The sequence below is a fragment of the Schistocerca nitens genome, chromosome 4 (assembly GCF_023898315.1).
Source record: "Schistocerca nitens isolate TAMUIC-IGC-003100 chromosome 4, iqSchNite1.1, whole genome shotgun sequence".
Classification (NCBI taxonomy): Eukaryota; Metazoa; Arthropoda; class Insecta; order Orthoptera; family Acrididae; genus Schistocerca; species Schistocerca nitens.
This window is the reverse complement of record NC_064617.1, coordinates 242,225,620-242,248,341: the sequence shown is the minus strand read 5'-3', so window position 1 is coordinate 242,248,341 and position 22,722 is coordinate 242,225,620.

The window sequence follows — 22,722 nt, the reverse complement described above, 5'->3', positions numbered from 1 at the left end:
AACTGATTACATATGTTTGTCGTCTTACGCTGAAGTGACAAAAAGTCATGGGATAGCGTTAAGTGCCCTCCTCCACACACCGTTGGGTGGCTTGCGGAGTATAAATGTAGATGTAGATATGCACATATATAGATGGGGAAAGTATCGCGCATAAAAGGGCAGTCGATTGGCGGAGGTGTCACCTGTACTCAGGTGATTCAAGTGCAAAGGCTTCCACGAAACAGGTGTCACCTGTACTCAGGTGATTCAAGTGCAAAGGCTTCCACGAAACACAACTAAATAAAACTGTATCATCGCAAAAACTGATTACATATGTTTGTCGTTTTACGCTGAAGTGACAAAAAGTCATGGGATAGCGTTAAGTGCCCTCCGCCACACACCGTTGGGTGGCTTGCGGAGTATAAATGTAGATGTAGATGTAGATATGCACATACATAGATGGGGAAAGTATTGCGCATAAAAGGGCAGTCGATTGGTGGAGGTGTCACCTGTACTCAGGTGATTCAAGTGCAAAGGCTTCCACGAAACAGGTGTCACCTGTACTCAGGTGATTCAAGTGCAAAGGCTTCCACGAAACACAACTAAATAAAACTGTATCATCGCAAAAACTGATTACATATGTTTGTCGTCTTACGCTGAAGTGACAAAAAGTCATTGGATACCGTTAAGTGCCCTCCGCCACACACCGTTGGGTGGCTTGCAGAGTATAAATGTAGATGTAGATGTAGATATGCACATATATAGATGGGGAAAGTATCGCGCATAAAAGGGCAGTCGATTGGCGGAGGTGTCACCTGTACTCAGGTGATTCAAGTGCAAAGGCTTCCAGGAAACAGGTGTCACCTGTACTCAGGTGATTCAAGTGCAAAGGCTTCCACGAAACACAACTAAATAAAACTATATCATCGCAAAAACTGATTACATATGTTTGTCGTCTTACGCTGAAGTGACAAAAAGTCATGGGATAGCGTTAAGTGCCCTCCGCCACACACCGTTGGGTGGATATGTGGAGTATAAATGTAGATGTAGATGTAGATATGCACATATATAGATGAGGAAAGTATCGCGCATAAAAGGGCAGTCGATTGGCGGAGGTGTCACCTGTACTCAGGTGATTCAAGTGCAAAGGCTTCCACGAAACAGGTGTCACCTGTACTCAGGTGATTCAAGTGCAAAGGCTTCCACGAAACACAACTAAATAAAACTGTATCATCGCAAAAACTGATTACATATGTTTGTCGTCTTACGCTGAAGTGACAAAAAGTCATGGGATAGCGTTAAGTGCCCTCCGCCACACACCGTTTGGTGGCTTGCGGAGTATAAATGTAGATGTAGATGTAGATATGCACATACATAGATGGGGAAAGTATCGCGCATAAAAGGGCAGTCGATTGGCGGAGGTGTCACCTGTACTCAGGTGATTCAAGTGCAAAGGCTTCCACGAAACACAAGTAAATAAAACTGTATCATCGCAAAAACTGATTACATATGTTTGTCGTCTTACGCTGAAGTGACAAAAAGTCATGAGATAGCGTTAAGTGCCCTCCGCCACACACCGTTGGGTGGCTTGCGGAGTATAAATGTAGATGTAAATGTAGATATGCACATACATAGATGGGGAAAGTATCGGCATAAAAGGGCAGTCGATTGGCGGAGGTGTCACCTGTACTCAGGTGATTCAAGTGCAAAGGCTTCCACGAAACAGGTGTCACCTGTACTCAGGTGATTCAAGTGCAAAGGCTTCCACGAAACACAACTAAATAAAACTGTATCATCGCAGAAACTGATTACATATTTTTGTCCTCTTACGCTGTTGTGACAAAAAGTCATTGGATAGCGTTAAGTTCCCTCCACCACACACCGTTGGGTGGCTTGCGGAGTATAAATGTAGATGTAGATGTAGATATGCACATATGTGTACTCAGGTGATTCAAGTGCAAAGGCTTCCACGAAACAGGTGTCACCTGTACTCAGGTGATTCAAGTGCAAAGGCTTCCACGAAACACAACTAAATGAAACTGTATCATCGCAAAAACTGATTACATATGTTTGTCCTCTTACGCTGTTGTGACAAAAAGTCATGGGATAGCGTTAAGTTCCCTCCGCCACACACCGTTGGGTGGCTTGCGGAGTATAAAAGTAGATGTAGATGTAGATATGCACATATGTGTACTCAGGTGATACAAGTGCAAAGGCTTCCACGAAACAGGTGTCACCTGTACTCAGGTGATTCAAGTGCAAAGGCTTCCACGAAACACAACTAAATAAAACTGTATCATCGCAAAAACTGATTACATATGTTTGTCGTCTTACGCTGAAGTGACAAAAAGTCATGGGATAGCGTTAAGTGCCCTCCGCCACACACCGTTGGGTGGCTTGCGGAGTATAAATGTAGATGTAGATGTAGATATGCACATATATAGATGGGGAAAGTATCACGCATAAAAGGGCAGTCGATTGGCGGAGGTGTCACCTGTACTCAGGTGATTCAAGTGCAAAGGCTTCCACGAAACAGGTGTTACCTGTACTCAGGTGATTCAAGTGCAAAGGCTTCCACGAAACACAAGTAAATAAAACTGTATCATCGCAAAAACTGATTACATATGTTTGTCGTCTTACGCTGAAGTGACAAAAAGTCATGGGATAGCGTTAAGTGCCCTCCTCCACACACCGTTGGGTGGCTTGCGGAGTATAAATGTAGATGTAGATATGCACATATATAGATGGGGAAAGTATCGCGCATAAAAGGGCAGTCGATTGGCGGAGGTGTCACCTGTACTCAGGTGATTCAAGTGCAAAGGCTTCCACGAAACAGGTGTCACCTGTACTCAGGTGATTCAAGTGCAAAGGCTTCCACGAAACACAACTAAATAAAACTGTATCATCGCAAAAACTGATTACATATGTTTGTCGTTTTACGCTGAAGTGACAAAAAGTCATGGGATAGCGTTAAGTGCCCTCCGCCACACACCGTTGGGTGGCTTGCGGAGTATAAATGTAGATGTAGATGTAGATATGCACATACATAGATGGGGAAAGTATTGCGCATAAAAGGGCAGTCGATTGGCGGAGGTGTCACCTGTACTCAGGTGATTCAAGTGCAAAGGCTTCCACGAAACAGGTGTCACCTGTACTCAGGTGATTCAAGTGCAAAGGCTTCCACGAAACACAACTAAATAAAACTGTATCATCGCAAAAACTGATTACATATGTTTGTCGTCTTACGCTGAAGTGACAAAAAGTCATTGGATACCGTTAAGTGCCCTCCGCCACACACCGTTGGGTGGCTTGCAGAGTATAAATGTAGATGTAGATGTAGATATGCACATATATAGATGGGGAAAGTATCGCGCATAAAAGGGCAGTCGATTGGCGGAGGTGTCACCTGTACTCAGGTGATTCAAGTGCAAAGGCTTCCAGGAAACAGGTGTCACCTGTACTCAGGTGATTCAAGTGCAAAGGCTTCCACGAAACACAACTAAATAAAACTATATCATCGCAAAAACTGATTACATATGTTTGTCGTCTTACGCTGAAGTGACAAAAAGTCATGGGATAGCGTTAAGTGCCCTCCGCCACACACCGTTGGGTGGATATGTGGAGTATAAATGTAGATGTAGATGTAGATATGCACATATATAGATGAGGAAAGTATCGCGCATAAAAGGGCAGTCGATTGGCGGAGGTGTCACCTGTACTCAGGTGATTCAAGTGCAAAGGCTTCCACGAAACAGGTGTCACCTGTACTCAGGTGATTCAAGTGCAAAGGCTTCCACGAAACACAACTAAATAAAACTGTATCATCGCAAAAACTGATTACATATGTTTGTCGTCTTACGCTGAAGTGACAAAAAGTCATGGGATAGCGTTAAGTGCCCTCCGCCACACACCGTTTGGTGGCTTGCGGAGTATAAATGTAGATGTAGATGTAGATATGCACATACATAGATGGGGAAAGTATCGCGCATAAACGGGCAGTCGATTGGCGGAGGTGTCACCTGTACTCAGGTGATTCAAGTGCAAAGGCTTCCACGAAACAGGTGTCACCTGTACTCAGGTGATTCAAGTGCAAAGGCTTCCACGAAACACAACTAAATAAAACTGTATCATCGCAAAAACTGATTACATATGTTTGTCGTCTTACGCTGAAGTGACAAAAAGTCATGGGATAGCGTTAAGTGCCCTCCGCCACACACCGTTGGGTGGCTTGCGGAGTATAAATGTAGATGTAGATGTAGATATGCACATATATAGATGGGGAAAGTATCACGCATAAAAGGGCAGTCGATTGGCGGAGGTGTCACCTGTACTCAGGTGATTCAAGTGCAAAGGCTTCCACGAAACAGGTGTTACCTGTACTCAGGTGATTCAAGTGCAAAGGCTTCCACGAAACACAAGTAAATAAAACTGTATCATCGCAAAAACTGATTACATATGTTTGTCGTCTTACGCTGAAGTGACAAAAAGTCATGGGATAGCGTTAAGTGCCCTCCGCCACACACCGTTGGGTGGCTTGCGGAGTATAAATGTAGATGTAGATGTAGATATGCACATATATAGATGAGGAAAGTATCGCGCATAAAAGGGCAGTCGATTGGCGGAGGTGTCACCTGTACTCAGGTCATTCAAGTGCAAAGGCTTCCACGAAACAGGTGTCACCTGTACTCAGGTGATTCAAGTGCAAAGGCTTCCACGAAACACAACTAAATAAAACTGTATCATCGCAAAAACTGATTACATATGTTTGTCGTCTTACGCTGAAGTGACAAAAGGTCATGGGATAGCGTTAAGTGCCCTCCGCCAATCACCGTTGGGTGGCTTGCGGAGTATAAATGTAGATGTAGATGTAGATATGCACATATATAGATGGGGAAAGTATCGCGCATAAAAGGGCAGTCGATTGGCGGAGGTGTCACCTGTACTCAGGTGATTCAAGTGCAAAGGCTTCCACGAAACAGGTGTCACCTGTACTCAGGTGATTCAAGTGCAAAGGCTTCCACGAAACACAACTAAATAAAACTGTATCATTGCAAAAACTGATTACATATGTTTGTCGTCTTACGCTGAAGTGACAAAAAATCATGGGATAGCGTTAAGTGCACTCCGCCACACACCGTTTGGTGGCTTGCGGAGTATAAATGTAGATGTAGATGTAGATATGCACATATATAGATGGGGAAAGTATCGCGCATAAAAGGGCAGTCGATTGGCGGAGGTGTCACCTGTACTCAGGTGATTCAAGTGCAAAGGCTTCCACGAAACAGGTGTCACCTGTACTCAGGTGATTCAAGTGCAAAGGCTTCCACGAAACACAACTAAATAAAACTGTATCATCGCAAAAACTGATTACATATGTTTGTCGTCTTACGCTGAAGTGACAAAAAGTCATGGGATAGCGTTAAGTGCCCTCCGCCACACACCGTTGAGTGGCTTGCGGAGTATAAATGTAGATGTAGATGTAGATATGCACATACTTAGATGGGGAAAGTATCGCGCATAAAAGGGCAGTCGATTGGCGGAGGTGTCACCTGTACTCAGGTGATTCAAGTGCAAAGGCTTCCACGAAACACAAGTAAATAAAACTGTATCATCGCAAAAACTGATTACATATGTTTGTCGTCTTACGCTGAAGTGACAAAAAGTCATGGGATAGCGTTAAGTGCCCTCCGCCACACACCGTTGGGTGGCTTGCGGAGTATAAATGTAGATGTAGATGTAGATATGCACATATATAGATGAGGAAAGTATCGCGCATAAAAGGGCAGTCGATTGGCGGATGTGTCACCTGTACTCAGGTGATTCAAGTGCAAAGGCTTCCATGAAACAGGTGTCACCTGTACTCAGGTGATTCAAGTGCAAAGGCTCCCACGAAACACAAGTAAATAAAACTGTATCATCGCAAAAACTGATTACATATGTTTGTCGTCTTACGCTGAAGTGACAAAAAGTCATGGGATAGCGTTAAGTGCCCTCCGCCACACACCGTTGGGTGGCTTGCGGAGTATAAATGTAGATGTAGATGTAGATATGCACATATATAGATGGGGAAAGTATCGCGCATAAAAGGACCGTCGATTGGCGGAGGTGTCACCTGTACTCAGGTGATTCAAGTGCTAAGGCTTCCACGAAACAGGTGTCACCTGTACTCAGGTGATTCAAGTGCAAAGGCTTCCACGAAACACAACTAAATAAAACTGTATCATCGCAAAAACTGATCACATATGTTTGTCGTCTTACGCTGAAGTGACAAAAAGTCATGGGATAGCGTTAAGTGCCCTCCGCCACACACCGTTGGGTGGCTTGCGGAGTATAAATGTAGATGTAGATGTAGATATGCACATATATAGATGAGGAAAGTATCGCGCATATAATGGCAGTCGATTGGCGGAGGTGTCACCTGTACTCAGGTGATTCAAGTGCAAAGGCTTCCACGAAACAGGTGTCACCTGTACTCAGGTGATTCAAGTGCAAAGGCTTCCACGAAACACAACTAAATAAAACTGTATCATCGCAAAAACTGATTACATATGTTTGTCGTCTTACGCTGAAGTGACAAAAAGTCATGAGATAGCGTTAAGTGCCCTCCGCCACACACCGTTGGGTGGCTTGCGGAGTATAAATGTAGATGTAAATGTAGATATGCACATACATAGATGGGGAAAGTATCGGCATAAAAGGGCAGTCGATTGGCGGAGGTGTCACCTGTACTCAGGTGATTCAAGTGCAAAGGCTTCCACGAAACAGGTGTCACCTGTACTCAGGTGATTCAAGTGCAAAGGCTTCCACGAAACACAACTAAATAAAACTGTATCATCGCAGAAACTGATTACATATTTTTGTCCTCTTACGCTGTTGTGACAAAAAGTCATGGGATAGCGTTAAGTTCCCTCCACCACACACCGTTGGGTGGCTTGCGGAGTATAAATGTAGATGTAGATGTAGATATGCACATATATAGATGGGGAAAGTATCACGCATAAAAGGGCAGTAGATTGGCGGAGGTGTCACCTGTACTCAGGTGATTCAAGTGCAAAGGCTTCCACAAACAAGGTGTCACCTGTACTCAGGTGATTCAAGTGCAAAGGCTTCCACAAAACACAACTAAATAAAACTGTATCATCGCAAAAACTGATTACATATGTTTGTCGTCTTACGCTGAAGTGACAAAAAGTCATGGGATAGCGTTAAGTGCCCTCCTCCACACACCGTTGGGTGGCTTGCGGAGTATAAATGTAGATGTAGATATGCACATATATAGATGGGGAAAGTATCGCGCATAAAAGGGCAGTCGATTGGCGGAGGTGTCACCTGTACTCAGGTGATTCAAGTGCAAAGGCTTCCACGAAACAGGTGTCACCTGTACTCAGGTGATTCAAGTGCAAAGGCTTCCACGAAACACAACTAAATAAAACTGTATCATCGCAAAAACTGATTACATATGTTTGTCGTCTTACGCTGAAGTGACAAAAAGTCATGGGATAGCGTTAAGTGCCCTCCGCCACACACCGTTGGGTGGCTTGCGGAGTATAAATGTAGATGTAGATGTAGATATGCACATATATAGATGGGGAAAGTATCGCGCATAAAAGGGCAGTCGATTGGCGGAGGTGTCACCTGTACTCAGGTGATTCAAGTGCAAAGGCTTCCACGAAACAGGTGTCACCTGTACTCAGGTGATTCAAGTGCAAAGGCTTCCACGAAACACAACTAAATAAAACTGTATCATCGCAAAAACTGATTACATATGTTTGTCGTCTTATGCTGAAGTGACAAAAAGTCATGGGATAGCGTTAAGTTCCCTCCGCCACACACCGTTGGGTGGCTTGCGGAGTATAAATGTAGATGTAGATGTAGATATGCACATATATAGATGGGGAAAGTATCGCGCATAAAAGGGCAGTCGATTGGCGGAGGTGTCACCTGTACTCAGGTGATTCAAGTGCAAAGGCTTCCACGAAACAGGTGTCACCTGTACTCAGGTGATTCAAGTGCAAAGGCTTCCACGAAACACAACTAAATAAAACTGTATCATCGCAAAAACTGATTACATATGTTTGTCGTCTTACGCTGAAGTGACAAAAAGTCATGGGATAGCGTTAAGTGCCCTCTGCCACACACCGTTGGGTGGCTTGCGGAGTATAAATGTAGATGTAGATGTAGATATGCACATATATAGATGGGGAAAGTATCGCGCATAAAAGGGCAGTCGATTGGCGGAGGTGTCACCTGTACTCAGGTGATTCAAGTGCAAAGGCTTCCACGAAACAGGTGTCACCTGTACTCAGGTGATTCAAGTGCAAAGGCTTCCACGAAACACAACTAAATAAAACTGTATCATCGCAAAAACTGATTACAAATGTTTGTCGTTTTACGCTGAAGTGACAAAAAGTCATGGGATAGCGTTAAGTGCCCTCCGCCACACACCGTTGGGTGGCTTGCGGAGTATAAATGTAGATGTAGATGTAGATATGCACATACATAGATGGGGAAAGTATCGCGCATAAAAGGGCAGTCGATTGGCGGAGGTGTCACCTGTACTCAGGTGATTCAAGTGCAAAGGCTTCCACGAAACAGGTGTCACCTGTACTCAGGTGATTCAAGTGCAAAGGCTTCCACGAAACACAACTAAATAAAACTGTATCATCGCAAAAACTGATCACATATGTTTGTCGTCTTACGCTGAAGTGACAAAAAGTCATGGGATAGCGTTAAGTGCCCTCCGCCACACACCGTTGGGTGGCTTGCGGAGTATAAATGTAGATGTAGATGTAGATATGCACATATATAGATGGGGAAAGTATCGCGCATAAAAGGGCAGTCGATTGGCGGAGGTGTCACCTGTACTCAGGTGATTCAAGTGCAAAGGCTTCCAGGAAACAGGTGTCACCTGTACTCAGGTGATTCAAGTGCAAAGGCTTCCACGAAACACAACTAAATAAAACTATATCATCGCAAAAACTGATTACATATGTTTGTCGTCTTACGCTGAAGTGACAAAAAGTCATGGGATAGCGTTAAGTGCCCTCCGCCACACACCGTTGGGTGGATATGTGGAGTATAAATGTAGATGTAGATGTAGATATGCACATATATAGATGAGGAAAGTATCGCGCATAAAAGGGCAGTCGATTGGCGGAGGTGTCACCTGTACTCAGGTGATTCAAGTGCAAAGGCTTCCACGAAACAGGTGTCACCTGTACTCAGGTGATTCAAGTGCAAAGGCTTCCACGAAACACAACTAAATAAAACTGTATCATCGCAAAAACTGATTACATATGTTTGTCGTCTTACGCTGAAGTGACAAAAAGTCATGGGATAGCGTTAAGTGCCCTCCGCCACACACCGTTGAGTGGCTTGCGGAGTATAAATGTAGATGTAGATGTAGATATGCACATACATAGATGGGGAAAGTATCGCGCATAAAAGGGCAGTCGATTGGCGGAGGTGTCACCTGTACTCAGGTGATTCAAGTGCAAAGGCTTCCACGAAACACAAGTAAATAAAACTGTATCATCGCAAAAACTGATTACATATGTTTGTCGTCTTACGCTGAAGTGACAAAAAGTCATGGGATAGCGTTAAGTGCCCTCCGCCACACACCGTTGGGTGGCTTGCGGAGTATAAATGTAGATGTAGATGTAGATATTCACATATATAGATGAGGAAAGTATCGCGCATAAAAGGGCAGTCGATTGGCGGAGGTGTCACCTGTACTCAGGTGATTCAAGTGCAAAGGCTTCCACGAAACAGGTGTCACCTGTACTCAGGTGATTCAAGTGCAAAGGCTCCCACGAAACACAAGTAAATAAAACTGTATCATCGCAAAAACTGATTACATATGTTTGTCGTCTTACGCTGAAGTGACAAAAAGTCATGGGATAGCGTTAAGTGCCCTCCGCCACAAACCGTTGGGTGGCTTGCGGAGTATAAATGTAGATGTAGATGTAGATATGCACATATATAGATGGGGAAAGTATCGCGCATAAAAGGACCGTCGATTGGCGGAGGTGTCACCTGTACTCAGGTGATTCAAGTGCAAAGGCTTCCACGAAACAGGTGTCACCTGTACTCAGGTGATTCAAGTGCAAAGGCTTCCACGAAACACAACTAAATGAAACTGTATCATCGCAAAAACTGATCACATATGTTTGTCGTCTTACGCTGAAGTGACAAAAAGTCATGGGATAGCGTTAAGTGCCCTCCGCCACACACCGTTGGGTGGCTTGCGGAGTATAAATGTAGATGTAGATGTAGATATGCACATATATAGATGAGGAAAGTATCGCGCATAAAAGGGCAGTCGATTGGCGGAGGTGTCACCTGTACTCAGGTGATTCAAGTGCAAAGGCTTCCACGAAACAGGTGTCACCTGTACTCAGGTGATTCAAGTGCAAAGGCTTCCACGAAACACAACTAAATAAAACTGTATCATCGCAAAAACTGATTACATATGTTTGTCGTCTTACGCTGAAGTGACAAAAAGTCATGAGATAGCGTTAAGTGCCCTCCGCCACACACCGTTGGGTGGCTTGCGGAGTATAAATGTAGATGTAGATGTAGATATGCACATACATAGATGGGGAAAGTATCGGCATAAAAGGGCAGTCGATTGGCGGAGGTGTCACCTGTACTCAGGTGATTCAAGTGCAAAGGCTTCCACGAAACAGGTGTCACCTGTACTCAGGTGATTCAAGTGCAAAGGCTTCCACGAAACACAACTAAATAAAACTGTATCATCGCAGAAACTGATTACATATGTTTGTCCTCTTACGCTGTTGTGACAAAAAGTCATGGGATAGCGTTAAGTTCCCTCCGCCACACACCGTTGGGTGGCTTGCGGAGTATAAATGTAGATGTAGATGTAGATATGCACATATGTGTACTCAGGTGATTCAAGTGCAAAGGCTTCCACGAAACAGGTGTCACCTGTACTTAGGTGATTCAAGTGCAAAGGCTTCCACGAAACACAACTAAATGAAACTGTATCATCGCAAAAACTGATTACATATGTTTGTCCTCTTACGCTGTTGTGACAAAAAGTCATGGGATAGCGTTAAGTTCCCTCCGCCACACACCGTTGTGTGGCTTGCGGAGGATAAATGTAGATGTAGATGTAGATATGCACATATGTGTACTCAGGTGATTCAAGTGCAAAGGCTTCCACGAAACAGGTGTCACCTGTACTCAGGTGATTCAAGTGCAAAGGCTTCCACGAAACACAACTAAATAAAACTGTATCATAGCAAAAACTGATTACATATGTTTGTCGACTTACGCTGAAGTGACAAAAAGTCATGGGATAGCGTTAAGTGCCCTCCGCCACACACCGTTGGGTGGCTTGCGGAGTATAAATGTAGATGTAGATGTAGATATGCACATACATAGATGGGGAAAGTGTCGCGCATTGGCGGAGGTGTCACCTGTACTCAGGTGATTCAAGTGCAAAGGCTTCCACGAAACAGGTTCACCTGTAATCAGGTGATTCAAGTGCAAAGGCGTCCACGAAACACAACTAAATAAAACTGATTACATATGTTTGTCGTCTTACGCTGAAGTGACAAAAAGTCATGGGATAGCGTTAAGTGCCCTCCGCCACACACCGTTGGGTGGCTTGCGGAGTATAAATGTAGATGTAGATGTAGATATGCACGTACATAGATGGGGAAAGTATCGCGCATAAAAGGGCAGTCGATTGGCGGAGGTGTCACCTGTACTCAGGTGATTGAAGTGCAAAGGCTTCCACGAAACAGGTGTCACCTGTACTCAGGTGATTCAAGTGCAAAGGCTTCCACGAAACACAGCTAAATAAAACTGTATCATCGCAAAAACTGATTACATATGTTTGTCATCTTACGCTTAAGTGACAAAAAGTCATGGGATAGCGTTAAGTGCCCTCCGCCACACACCGTTGGGTGGCTTGCGGAGTATAAATGTAGATGTAGATGTAGATATGCACATACATAGATGGGGAAAGTATCGCGCATAAAAGGGCAGTCGATTGGCGGAGGTGTCACCTGTACTCAGGTGATTCAAGTGCAAAGGCTTCCACGAAACAGGTGTCACCTGTACTCAGGTGATTCAAGTGCAAAGGCTTCCACGAAACACAACTAAATAAAACTGTATCATCGCAAAAACTGATTACATATGTTTGTCGTCTTACGCTGAAGTGACAAAAAGTCATGGGATAGCGTTAAGTGCCCTCCGCCAATCACCGTTGGGTGGCTCGCGGAGTATAAATGTAGATGTAGATGTAGATATGCACATATATAGATGGGGAAAGTATCGCGCATAAAAGGGCAGTCGATTGGCGGAGGTGTCACCTGTACTCAGGTGATTCAAGTGCAAAGGCTTCCACGAAACAGGTGTCACCTGTACTCAGGTGATTCAAGTGCAAAGGCTTCCACGAAACACAACTAAATAAAACTGTATCATCGCAAAAACTGATTACATATGTTTGTCGTCTTACGCTGAAGTGAGAAAAAGTCATGGGATAGCGTTAAGTGCCCTCCGCCACACACCGTTGGGTGGCTTGCGGAGTATAAATGTAGATGTAGATGTAGATATGCACATATATAGATGGGGAAAGTATCGCGTATAAAAGGGCAGTCGATTGGCGGAGGTGTCACCTGTACTCAGGTGATTCAAGTGCAGAGGCTTCCACGAAACAGGTGTCACCTGTACTCAGGTGATTCAAGTGCAAAGGCTTCCACGAAACACAACTAAATAAAACTGTATCATCGCAAAAACTGATTACATATGTTTGTCGCATTACGCTGAAGTGACAAAAAGTCATGGGATAGCGTTAAGTGCCCTCCGCCACACACCGTTGGGTGGCTTGCGGAGTATAAATGTAGATGTAGATGTAGATATGCACATATATAGATGGGGAACGTATCGCGCATATAAGAGCAGTCGATTGGCGGAGGTGTCACCTGTACTCAGGTGATTCAAGTGCAAAGGCTTCCACGAAACAGGTGTCACCTGTACTCAGGTGATTCAAGTGCAAAGGCTTCCACGAAACACAACTAAATAAAACTGTATCATCGCAAAAACTGATTACATATGTTTGTCGTCTTACGCTGAAGTGACAAAAAGTCATGGGATAGCGTTAACTGCCCTCCGCCACACACCGTTGGGTGGCTTGCGGAGTATAAATGTAGATGTAGATGTAGATATGCAGATATATAGACGGGGAAAGTATCGCGAATAAAAGGGCAGTCGATTGGCGGAGGTGTCACCTGTACTCAGGTCATTCAAGTGCAAAGGCTTCCACGAAACAGGTGTCACCTGTACTCAGGTGATTCAAGTGCAAAGGCTTCCACGAAACACAACTAAATAAAACTGTATCATCGCAAAAACTGATTACATATGTTTGTCGTCTTACGCTGAAGTGACAAAAAGTCATGGGATAGCGTTAAGTGCCCTCCGCCAATCACCGTTGGGTGGCTTGCGGAGTATAAATGTAGATGTAGATGTAGATATGCACATATATAGATGGGGAAAGTATCGCGCATAAAAGGGCAGTCGATTGGCGGAGGTGTCACCTGTACTCAGGTGATTCAAGTGCAAAGGCTTCCACGAAACAGGTGTCACCTGTACTCAGGTGATTCAAGTGCAAAGGCTTCCACGAAACACAACTAAATAAAACTGTATCATCGCAAAAACTGATTACATATGTTTGTCGTCTTACGCTGAAGTGACAAAAAGTCATGGGATAGCGTTAAGTGCCCTCCGCCACACACCGTTGGGTGGCTTGCGGAGTATAAATGTAGATGTAGATGTAGATATGCACATATATAGATGGGGAAAGTATCGCGTATAAAAGGGCAGTCGATTGGCGGAGGTGTCACCTGTACTCAGGTGATCCAAGTGCAGAGGCTTCCACGAAACAGGTGTCACCTGTACTCAGGTGATTCAAGTGCAAAGGCTTCCACGAAACACAACTAAATAAAACTGTATCATCGCAAAAACTGATTACATATGTTTGTCGTCTTACGCTGAAGTGACAAAAAGTCATGGGATAGCGTTAAGTGCCCTCCGCCACACACCGTTGGGTGGCTTGCGGAGTATAAATGTAGATGTAGATGTAGATATGCACATATATAGATGGGGAACGTATCGCGCATATAAGAGCAGTCGATTGGCGGAGGTGTCACCTGTACTCAGGTGATTCAAGTGCAAAGGCTTCCACGAAACAGGTGTCACCTGTACTCAGGTGATTCAAGTGCAAAGGCTTCCACGAAACACAACTAAATAAAACTGTATCATCGCAAAAACTGATTACATATGTTTGTCGTCTTACGCTGAAGTGACCAAAAGTCATGGGATAGCGTTAACTGCCCTCCGCCACACACCGTTGGGTGGCTTGCGGAGTATAAATGTAGATGTAGATGTAGATATGCAGATATATAGACGGGGAAAGTATCGCGAATAAAAGGGCAGTCGATTGGCGGAGGTGTCACCTGTACTCAGGTCATTCAAGTGCAAAGGCTTCCACGAAACAGGTGTCACCTGTACTCAGGTGATTCAAGTGCAAAGGCTTCCACGAAACACAACTAAATAAAACTGTATCATCGCAAAAACTGATTACATATGTTTGTCGTCTTACGCTGAAGTGACAAAAAGTCATGGGATAGCGTTAAGTGCCCTCCGCCACACACCGTTGGGTGGCTTGCGGAGTATAAATGTAGATGTAGATGTAGATATGCACATATATAGATGAGGAAAGTATCGCGCATAAAAGGGCAGTCGATTGGCGGAGGTGTCACCTGTACTCAGGTGATTCAAGTGCAAAGGCTTCCACGAAACAGGTGTCACCTGTACTCAGGTGATTCAAGTGCAAAGGCTTCCACGAAACACAAGTAAATAAAACTGTATCATCGCAAAAACTGATTACATATGTTTGTCGTCTTACGCTGAAGTGACAAAAAGTCATGGGATAGCGTTAAGTGCCCTCCACCAATCACCGTTGGGTGGCTTGCGGAGTATAAATGTAGATGTAGATGTAGATATGCACATATATAGATGTGGAAAGTATCGCGCATAAAAGGGCAGTCGATTGGCGGAGGTGTCACCTGTACTCAGGTGATTCAAGTGCAAAGGCTTCCACGAAACAGGTGTCACCTGTACTCAGGTGATTCAAGTGCAAAGGCTTCCACGAAACACAACTAAATAAAACTGTATCATCGCAAAAACTGATTACATATGTTTCTCGTCTTACGCTGAAGTGACAAAAAGTCATGGGATAGCGTTAAGTGCCCTCCGCCACACACCGTTGGGTGGCTTGCGGAGTATAAATGTAGATGTAGATGTAGATATGCACATATATAGATGGGGAAAGTATCGCGCATAAAAGGGCAGTCGATTGGCGGAGGTGTCACCTGTACTCAGGTCATTCAAGTGCAAAGGCTTCCACGAAACAGGTGTCACCTGTACTCAGGTGATTCAAGTGCAAAGGCTTCCACGAAACACAACTAAATAAAACTGTATCATCGCAAAAACTGATTACATATGTTTGTCGTCTTACGCTGAAGTGACAAAAAGTCATGGGATAGCGTTAAGTGCCCTCCGCCACACACCGTTGGGTGGCTTGCGGAGTATAAATGTAGATGTAGATGTAGATATGCACATATATAGATGGGGAAAGTATCGCGCATATAAGGGCAGTCGATTGGCGGAGGTGTCACCTGTACTCAGGTGATTCAAGTGCAAAGGCTTCCACGAAACAGGTGTCACCTGTACTCAGGTGATTCAAGTGCAAAGGCTTCCACGAAACACAACTAAATAAAACTGTATCATTGCAAAAACTGATTACATATGTTTGTCGTCTTACGCTGAAGTGACAAAAAGTCATGGGATAGCGTTAAGTGCCCTCCGCCACACACCGTTGGGTGGCTTGCGGAGTATAAATGTAGATGTAGATGTAGATATGCACATATATAGATGGGGAAAGTATCGCGCATATAAGGGCAGTCGATTGGCGGAGGTGTCACCTGTACTCAGGTGATTCAAGTTCAAAGGCTTCCACGAAACAGGTGTCACCTGTAGTCAGGTGATTCAAGTGCAAAGGCTTCCACGAAACACAACTAAATAAAACTGTATCATCGCAAAAACTGATTACATATGTTTGTCGTCTTACGCTGAAGTGACAAAAAGTCATGGGATAGCGTTAAGTGCCCTCCGCCACACACCGTTGGGTGGCTTGCGGAGTATAAATGTAGATGTAGATGTAGATATGCACATATATAGATGGGGAAAGTATCGCGCATATAAGGCCAGTCGATTGGCGGAGGTGTCACCTGTACTCAGGTGATTCAAGTGCAAAGGCTTCCACGAAACAGGTGTCACCTGTACTCAGGTGATTCAAGTGCAAAGGCTTCCACGAAACACAACTAAATAAAACTGTATCATCGCAAAAACTGATTACATATGTTTGTCGTCTTACGCTGAAGTGACAAAAAGTCATGGGATAGCGTTAAGTGCCCTCCGCCACACACCGTTGGGTGGCTTGCGGAGTATAAATGTAGATGTAGATGTAGATATGCACATATATAGATGGGGAAAGTATCGCACATAAAAGTGCAGTCGATTGGCGGAGGTGTCACCTGTACTCAGGTGATTCAAGTGCAAAGGCTTCCACGAAACAGGTGTCACCTGTACTCAGGTGATTCTAGTGCAAATGCTTCCACGAAACACAACTAAATAAAACTGTATCATTGCAAAAACTGATTACATATGTTTGTCGTCTTACGCTGAAGTGAAAAAAAGTCATGGGATAGCGTTAAGTGCCCTCCGCCACACACCGTTGGGTGGCTTGCGGAGTATAAATGTAGATGTAGATGTAGATATGCACATATATAGATGGGGAAAGTATCGCGCATATAAGGGCAGTCGATTGGCGGAGGTGTCACCTGTACTCAGGTGATTCAAGTGCAAAGGCTTCCACGAAACAGGTGTCACCTGTACTCAGGTGATTCAAGTGCAAAGGCTTCCACGAAACACAACTAAATAAAACTGTATCATCGCAAAAACTGATTACATATGTTTGTCGTCTTACGCTGAAGTGACAAAAAGTCATGGGATAGCGTTAAGTGCCCTCCGCCACACACCGTTGGGTGGCTTGCGGAGTATAAATGTAGATGTAGATGTAGATATGCACATATATAGATGGGGAAAGTATCGCGCATATAAGGGCAGTCGATTGGCGGAGGTGTCACCTGTACTCATGTGATTCAAGTGCAAAGGCTTCCACGAAACAGGTGTCACCTGTACTCAGGTGATTCAAGTGCAAAGGCTTCCACGAAACACAACTAAATAAAACTGTATCATCGCAAAAACTGATTACATATGTTTGTCGTCTTACGCTGAAATGACAAAAAGTCATGGGATAGCGTTAAGTGCCCTCCGCCAAACACCGTTGGGTGGCTTGCGGAGTATAAATGTAGATGTAGATGTAGATATGCACATATATAGATGGGGAAAGTATCGCGCATAAAAGGGCAGTCGATTGGCGGAGGTGTCACCTGTACTCAGGTGATTCAAGTGCAAAGGCTTCCAGGAAACAGGTGTCACCTGTACTCAGGTGATTCAAGTGCAAAGGCTTCCACGAAACACAACTAAATAAAACTGTATCATCGCAAAAACTGATTACATATGTTTGTGGTCTTACGCTGAAGTGACAAAAAGTCATGGGATAGCGTTAAGTGCCCTCCGCCACACACCGTTGGGTGACTTGCGGAGTATAAATGTAGATGTAGATGTAGATATGCACATATATAGATGAGGAAAGTATCGCGCATAAAAGGGCAGTCGATTGGTGGAGGTGTCACCTGTACTCAGGTGATTCAAGTGCAAAGGCTTCCACGAAACAGGTGTCACCTGTACTCAGGTGATTCAAGTGCAAAGGCTTCCACGAAACACAACTAAATAAAACTGTATCATCGCAAAAACTGATTACATATGTTTGTCGTCTTACGCTGAAGTGACAAAAGGTCATGGGATAGCGTTAAGTGCCCTCCGCCAATCACCGTTAGGTGGCTTGCGGAGTATAAATGTAGATGTAGATGTAGATATGCACATATATAGATGGGGAAAGTATCGCGCATAAAAGGGCAGTCGATTGGCGGAGGTGTCACCTGTACTCAGGTGATTCAAGTGCAAAGGCTTCCACGAAACAGGTGTCACCTGTACTCAGGTGATTCAAGTGCAAAGGCTTCCACGAAACACAACTAAATAAAACTGTATCATCGCAAAAACTGATTACATATGTTTGTCGTCTTACGCTGAAGTGACAAAAAGTCATGGGATAGCGTTAAGTGCCCTCCGCCACACACCGTTGGGTGGCTTGCGGAGTATAAATGTAGATGTAGATGTAGATATGCACATATATAGATGGGGAAAGTATCGCGCATAAAAGGGCAGTCGATTGGCGGAGGTGTCACCTGTACTCAGGTGATTCAAGTGCAAAGGCTTCCACGAAACAGGTGTCACCTGTACTCAGGTGATTCAAGTGCAAAGGCTTCCACGAAACATAACTAAATAAAACTGTATCATTGCAAAAACTGATTACATATGTTTGTCGTCTTACGCTGAAGTGACAAAAAGTCATGGGATAGCGTTAAGTGCCCTCCGCCACACACCGCTGGGTGGCTTGCGGAGTATAAATGTAGATGTAGATGTAGATATGCACATATATAGATGGGGGAAGTATCGCGCATATAAGGGCAGTCGATTGGCGGAGGTGTCACCTGTACTCAGGTGATTCAAGTGCAAAGGCTTCCACGAAACAGGTGTCACCTGTACTCAGGTGATTCAAGTGCAAAGGCTTCCACGAAACACAACTAAATAAAACTGTATCATCGCAAAAACTGGTTACATATGTCTGTCGTCTTACGCTGAAGTGACAAAAAGTCATGGGATAGCGTTAAGTGCCCTCCGCCACACACCGTTGGGTGGCTTGCCGAGTATAAATGTAGATGTAGATGTAGATATGCACATATATAGATGGGGAAAGTATCGCGCATAAAAGGGCAGTCGATTGGCAGAGGTGTCACCTGTACTCAGGTGATTCAAGTGCAAAGGCTTCCACGAAACAGGTGTCACCTGTACTCAGGTGATTCAAGTGCAAAGGCTTCCACGAAACACAACTAAATAAAACTGTATCATTGCAAAAACTGATTACATATGTTTGTCGTCTTACGCTGAAGTGACAAAAAGTCATGGGATAGCGTTAAGTGCCCTCCGCCACACACCGCTGGGTGGCTTGCGGAGTATAAATGTAGATGTAGATATGCACATATATAGATGGGGGAAGTATCGCGCATATAAGGGCAGTCGATTGGCGGAGGTGTCACCTGTACTCAGGTGATTCAAGTGCAAAGGCTTCCACGAAACAGGTGTCACCTGTACTCAGGTGATTCAAGTGCAAAGGCTTCCACGAAACAGGTGTCACCTATACTCAGGTGATTCAAGTGCAAAGGCTTCCACGAAACACAACTAAATAAAACTGTATCATCGCAAAAACTGATTACATATGTTTGTCGTCTTACGCTGAAGTGACAAAAAGTCATGGGATAGCGTTAAGTGCCCTCCGCCACACACCGTTGGGTGGCTTGCGGAGTATAAATGTAGATGTAGATGTAGATATGCACATATATAGATGGGGAAAGTATCGCGCATATAAGGGCAGTCGATTGGCGGAGGTGTCACCTGTACTCAGGTGATTCAAGTGCAAAGGCTTCCACGAAACAGGTGTCACCTGTACTCAGGTGATTCAAGTGCAAAGGCTTCCACGAAACACAACTAAATAAAACTGTATCATCGCAAAAACTGATTACATATGTTTGTCGTCTTACGCTGAAGTGACAAAAAGTCATGGGATAGCGTTAAGTGCCCTCCGCCAATCACCGTTGGGTGGCTTGCGGAGTATAAATGTAGATGTAGATGTAGATATGCACGTATATAGATGGGGAAAATATCGCGCATAAAAGGGCAGTCGATTGGCGGAGGTGTCACCTGTACTCAGGTGATTCAAGTGCAAAGGCTTCCACGAAACAGGTGTCACCTGTACTCAGGTGATTCAAGTGCAAAGGCTTCCACGAAACACAACTAAATAAAACTGTATCATCGCAAAAACTGATTACATATGTTTCTCGTCTTACGCTGAAGTGACAAAAAGTCATGGGATAGCGTTAAGTGCCCTCCGCCACACACCGTTGGGTGGCTTGCGGAGTATAAATGTAGATGTAGATGTAGATATGCACATATATAGATGGGGAAAGTATCGTGCGTATAAGGGCAGTCGATTGGCGGAGGTGTCACCTGTACTCAGGTCATTCAAGTGCAAAGGCTTCCACGTAACAGGTGTCACCTGTACTCAGGTGATTCAAGTGCAAAGGCTTCCACGAAACACAACTAAATAAAACTGTATCATCGCAAAAACTGATTACATATGTTTGTCGTCTTACGCTGAAGTGACAAAAAGTCATGGGATGGCGTTAAGTGCCCTCCGCCACACACCGTTGGGTGGCTTGCGGAGTATAAATGTAGATGTAGATGTAGATATGCACATATATAGATGGGGAAAGTATCGCGCATAAAAGGGCAGTCGATTGGCGGAGGTGTCACCTGTACTCAGGTGATTCAAGTGCAAAGGCTTCCACGAAACAGGTGTCACCTGTACTCAGGTGATTCAAGTGCAAAGGCTTCCACGAAACACAACTAAATAAAACTGTATCATCGCAAAAACTGATTACATATGTTTGTCGTCTTACGCTGAAGTGACAAAATGTCATGGGATAGCGTTAAGTGCCCTCCGCCACACACCGCTGGGTGTCTTGCGGAGTATAAATGTAGATGTAGATGTAGATATGCACATATATAGATGGGGGAAGTATCGCGCATATAAGGGCAGTCGATTGGCGGAGGTGTCACCTGTACTCAGGTGATTCAAGTGCAAAGGCTTCCACGAAACAGGTGTCACCTGTACTCAGGTGATTCAAGTGCAAAGGCTTCCACGAAACACAACTAAATAAAACTGTATCATCGCAAAAACTGGTTACATATGTTTTTTCGTCTTACGCTGAAGTGACAAAAAGTCATGGGATAGCGTTAAGTGCCCTCCGCCACACACCGTTGGGTGGCTTGCCGAGTATAAATGTAGATGTAGATGTAGATATGCACATATATAGATGGGGAAAGTATCGCGCATAAAAGGGCAGTCGATTGGCGGAGGTGTCACCTGTACTCAGGTGATTCAAGTGCAAAGGCTTCAACGAAACAGGTGTCACCTGTACTCAGGTGATTCAAGTGCAAAGGCTTCCACGAAACACAACTAAATAAAACTGTATCATCGCAAAAACTGATTACATATGTTTGTCGTCTTACGCTGAAGTGACAAAAAGTCATGGGATAGCGTTAAGTGCCCTCCGCCACACACCGTTGGGTGGCTTGCGGAGTATAAATGTAGATGTAGATGTAGATATGCACATATATAGATGGGGAAAGTATCGCGCATAAAAGGGCAGTCGATTGGCGGAGGTGTCACCTGTACTCAGGTGATTCAAGTGCAAAGGCTTCCACGAAACAGGTGTCACCTGTACTCAGGTGATTCAAGTGCAAAGGCTTCCACGAAACACAACTAAATAAAACTGTATCATCGCAAAAACTGATTACATATGTTTGTCGTCTTACGCTGCAGTGACAAAAAGTCATGGGATGGCGTTAAGTGCCCTCCGCCACACACCGTTGGGTGACTTGCGGAGTATAAATGTAGATGTAGATGTAGATATGCACATATATAGATGAGGAAAGTATCGCGCATAAAAGGGCAGTCGATTGGCGGAGGTGTCACCTGTACTCAGGTGATTCAAGTGCAAAGGCTTCCACGAAACAGGTGTCACATGTACTCAGGTGATTCAAGTGCAAAGGCTTCCACGAAACACAACTAAATAAAACTGTATCATCGCAAAAACTGATTACATATGTTTGTCGTCTTACGCTGAAGTGACAAAAAGTCATGGGATAACGTTAAGTGCCCTCCGCCACACACCGTTGGGTGGCTTGCGGAGTATAAATGTAGATGTAGATGTAGATATGCACATATATAGATGGGGAAAGTATCGCGCGTAAAAGGGCAGTCGATTGGCGGAGGTGTCACCTGTACTCAGGTGATTCAAGTGCAAAGGCTTCCACGAAACAGGTGTCACCTGTACTCAGGTGATTCAAGTGCAAAGGCTTCCACGAAACACAACTACATAAAACTGTATCATCGCAAAAACTGATTACATATGTTTGTCGTCTTACGCTGAAGTGACAAAAAGTCATGGGATAGCGTTAAGTGCCCTCCGCCACACACCGTTGGGAGACTTGCGGAGTATAAATGTAGATGTAGATGTAGATATGCACATATATAGATGAGGAAAGTATCGCGCATAAAAGGGCAGTCGATTGGTGGAGGTGTCACCTGTACTCAGGTGATTCAAGTGCAAAGGCTTCCACGAAACAGGTGTCACCTGTACTCAGGTGATTCAAGTGCAAAGGCTTCCACGAAACACAACTAAATAAAACTGTATCATCGCAAAAACTGATTACATATGTTTGTTGTCTTACGCTGAAGTGACAAAAGGTCATGGGATAGCGTTAAGTGCCCTCCGCCAATCACCGTTGGTAGGCTTGCGGAGTATAAATGTAGATGTAGATGTAGATATGCACATATATAGATGG